This window comes from Haplochromis burtoni, unplaced genomic scaffold (genome assembly GCF_018398535.1).
Source record: "Haplochromis burtoni strain Fernald_Lab_line unplaced genomic scaffold, NCSU_Asbu1 Contig_273, whole genome shotgun sequence".
In the NCBI taxonomy this organism is placed as follows: domain Eukaryota; kingdom Metazoa; phylum Chordata; class Actinopteri; order Cichliformes; family Cichlidae; genus Haplochromis; species Haplochromis burtoni.
The window spans coordinates 2150-6893 of NW_024582634.1; positions in this window are offsets into that span (position 1 = coordinate 2150).

The following is a 4744-nucleotide window of genomic DNA, read 5'->3' on the forward strand; positions in this document are numbered from 1 at the left end:
CAGCATTTTGTGATTGTTACCACAGGATATTAGACAAATTAAAAAAGGTTTATTTAAGAGTAACTGTAGAAATCAAATCCCACAAAATCTATCAGAGCATATATTTACTTACCTTCAGCTGTATAGATGACAAAACACACCTCTTTGACTCCTGCAAGTTCAGGAAAGACATCCTCATCCACCTCTATACCCTGCTCATCTGTGACTTTCAGTGCTGCATTTTCTGGTATGAGAAACTTCTGCTGCACTGAAGTAAAATCATCACTTAGTTAATAACAACATTATCATTTCCTCTTTAATGACTTAGTACAAACCATAACTTACCTGCTCTCACAAAATCTGTGAAGCTGACTTCTTCCAATTTGACATATTTCTTTGTCTTTCTGTGTTTTACTTTTATCAACATCTTGGCCACCTACGGAAAAAACCTTTACTAATATGAAACATAACATGTGGAAGAAGAAGAGGCTGTTTATGATAACTTTATGTGAACTGTGTATAACGTAATCCATAAAAACTTTCTAACATTGAGCTAGCCTGTCCACACTAGCTATTGCTTTAAATCTATTTAGCTAGGCTAGGTTTAGCAGACAATGTGACTGCATGTTTGCCGCATCCTTGTCTTTTCAGGTCTGGCGACAGGGTTGTGTGCATATCTGTGAAGCAGGACTAACTAACTTACGTTAATGGTACCTTGATATCTCATCAATGCAGGCTGCAGCTCTCTTTGGTTAAATACGGCCATTACCATGAGTCTAAACATAATATTACTATAGTTAGCTAACGTTAAATGAAACATTAGTGTTAAAAAAAAGAAATACAAATGAACGTTTTCATTGACAACGTGAAATGTGTATCTTCAAATACAGTAAGATAAGTTAGTTAGCTAACTTTTGACTAATGTTAGCTTAGCTGCTATCAACGAATCAGCGTAACATGCAGAAAACATGTGTAGTGCTAGTTAGTTAACTTTATATTTTACTTATGCATCCATGTAACTGAATATATATATAAATAACATTACTACACTCACAGAAAATTCCAAAATAAATAAAGTATTTTTACCGAGGCGGCCGCAGGTCCGAGTGTCAGGTGAACTGAACTTCAGGTAAGAAGTTATGACCTGCAGTCTCTCTGGGTCAGATATAAACCAAGGTGTAGTTTATTTTCGTTATGCTGACTTTTTACAGTCAGTTACAATAACTCGTACTGCGTACTAGCTAGCATGACAGAGTTTCTATACAGCTGGATGGGTGCTATGATGTTACTGATAGTGAACTTTATTTTATTCATAAGGTTAGTTAGTAGAGTTGCCAACCGCCCCGTAAAAAACGGAATTCAGAGATGTAGTCAGAGAAAATATTACGCCTTTCGTATTGAGCTGAAAAGGAGCACAGTTTGTCCCATACTTTAGCTAGGATGGAAAAAGACACAAAGCTGGAGTTATTCTGTTTCGTTACGCTGCACAGCTGCCTCTTCTTCTCTCATTCTCTCCCCCTCCATCTCCCGTTTCTACTTCAATCATAAAACTGATCAATGATCAGCTGATCGGTTTTTCTCTCTTGTTTGTTTATCGCACACTTTGCACCAGAAAGAGGAAACCAGCGGATGTCGCGCCAGACAGAACCAAAGTGTGAGCAGTTGTTAGAAGACGAACATCACCCATCTTGAACATCCATTGATCTGTATAGTGCACTCTATGTAGTATTTTGTAGTGTATTAATTGTAGGCTGGGATATCTAATCAATTTAAAGGTTTTTGAGCATTTCTGAGACCAGAGGCTTTGCTGTATAACTAGTCTGTCAAGCGGAATAAAGTCTGTTCTTTCTAATGTATATTCAAAGTATTTAATTCCTTTTCGACGCCAATCTGGGAAGTTAATCATATCATTGTTCTGTAGTATGTCAGGGTTGTTCCAGATAGGTGTACATTTGCATGGGATTAATGAAGACCTTTTTAGGAACTCCCACCATGCTGTCAGAGAAGAGCTGATGTTGATGCTTATTACATAGTGCCTGTTCTGCATCTAGCCAGGGCTCATCTAAGAGGGTATGTTTTAAACATCCTGAGATCAATTGTAGCTTAGTTGCTAAGAAGTTAGGCAGATCCTCCTTTGTCCTTGATCCTCTGTAGCATTTCGGTGGTGCTGACTGAAGTCCCATGCCCATCAGACGGCATCTAAGACTGAAGGTGTTCTAAAACAAAAACATCTTCAATCTTTCGTCTCCTTGAACTCCACATAACTGACCATTTGGACTTTGCAAAAGAACACCAAGCACGGGAAATTGAAAGGTGGAAGAAGAGAAAAAATGTAACCTTAATGGTCCTGATGGTTTCCAACGTTACTGGCAAGACAAGCAGATCCCGCCTGATATGTTTTGATGATGATGGTCTGGGGTGCTTTTTCCTTCAGTGGAACAATGGAGCTTCAGGAGGTGCAGCTGTGTCAAACAGCTACTGGCTATATCCACATGTTGCAGAGAGCGTCCCTCATGACTGAGGGCCCACCTCTGTATGGTAACAACTGGGTTTATGGGTTTATCAACAGGACAGCGCTACAGCACACAATGCCCACAGGACAAGGGACTTCTTCCAGGAGAATAATCACTTACAGAGGATTGGCTCTCTCTTGAATTTATGTAAGCATCTTGCACATATTCAACACAGTTGCCTCATGCTTTAAAGTTAAGTGTAACTGTATATTGTTCAGCACACTTGGTGAAAGCAAACTTTGGTTAAATCTTCAAGGTACTAATCACAAAAATCTTTAACAATAAAAACAAAAAACAAAGCCCAATGTCAAGTCTATTTAATACTCCCTTTATGACAAGAAATCCTCTAGGACACAAACAAATAGTGTAATTCTTTGGTAAGTCTTTCCAATGGCCTCTATGTAGAGTTCAGTCATACAGTATAGGGTGATCCTGGATTTTTCTTTTAGAGCAGGATAGAGCAGGATGTATTCTCCATCTCCCATATCCATATCATGGTTGATTTCATGGTTGAGTCTTTCAGTTTTTTAATGGCAGCACCCAAGAGCTTCTCAGATGACCAGCTTGGTTCAACATTTAATGGTAGTGCTTTCCCTCTTATGGGTCTCTTGTCAGTCTTTGTTTTGTTCATCATCCCAGCAAAAAGATAGATTACATATTAGAAAAAATGATGGTGGTCACAGGTTGAAAACCTGTTGTCAGACAACAAAATAAAAGTTTTCAAATCTTTTTTAATAAAAACCTTCACTGTTTTCTTTGATTTCTTTTTTTTTTCTTTTTGGATTTTGAGAGCATCCTCCTTTCAGGCTCTTTACCTTCAGGGTATTTGAACAAATGCTGAACAAATGACTTGGCTGAAAGGAGGGAATGAGAGGGAGATAGTAAGTGACTCTTCATTAGTTTATCTTTGTATATAACTCAAAAGCAAACATGATAAAGTTAATACTGGAAAAACATATGAATGTAGTATACATAAAACACCACCTCTTCTCAGTCAGATCCACCACAAACACGTTTTCGCTTTCAGAAATGTAGATTTATCAGTCATATCACACCGGATGTCTACAATTTCCCAACTACAAACAAATTCTTTGATTTATGATACTATTTGGTTATACATGAATACAGATCTGAAAAGTTCAAACACCAAACATGTGAACAAGTCTTGCCCTCTTCATTTTATTTTCTTACAAAACTAGTTAGACTTAAAAGATAACAGCCGGTGCAGAAAGTATTACCTCTTTAGTATTTGAGGTCTGCTGCTGTGGCAGCAGCTTTAGCCAGGACAAAGCTGTTTTTTTCCACATGAACAATGAAATTTGTTTTCAAACTTAAACCCACAGAATGGACAATGCATCTTGCCCTGAAAAACACAAGTTGTCTGAGTTTAGTTGTTTATTTCACCTAAAGCAAAACAGCAGTCATATAAACCCTCATGTGTCTTTCAACAGATGACAGATTTTCAGGCTAATAGTTAACATCTAATAGCAAACCTATATCTATAGTATTTTCATTCCTCACAAATCTGAAAAATTCTCCACTTCTTTTAAGTGTCTCCCAGAGCAATGCTTAGCATGTTTTGGTGTTTATGTGTCCTTTTGCAGCATTTTTCTGTTTGCTGGTGTTTTCTAAAATTGCAGTCCGTTTGGCCTCTCATGGCCACCGTACCTTCCATTTTCAACATAACTTTGCACCAGTGAACCAAGTAAGGTTCATGAAGACATGGATGAGCAAATTTCGTGTGGAAGAATCTTACTGAACTACAAAGAGTCCTGTCTACAACACGATAGAAGAGTGTTGGATTGAATTAGAGCAGAGCTTCTTATCCCACAGTGTCTGACCTCACAAATGTGCTTCGAGAGAAATAGTGAAAAGTTACCACAAATACACTACTAACACTCCCAGAAGGGTTGAAGGTTTTATAGCTGCAACGGGTGGGTCAACATTGTATTAAACTTCTATGCATGTGAAAGCAGAAAAGAAAATAATTTTGGCAATATAGTGCATTTTGCAAGGTTAGAAACTCTAAGTAGTAATTAACACTTTATTCAAAGCTGAGGTGACTACTGCGACATTATTTTTGTTTTATTTGCTTTTTGTACGAGACAAAATCACTATTAGGCTGATGATGTCTGAACTGAGGCCTTCATTTTTGATGACGCGAGTTATACCCTGTTTATGGCAACTCTATCTATGTATCCAAGGACCCGAGTTATATAGGTGAATGAATGTGTACATAGAGGATACACTGA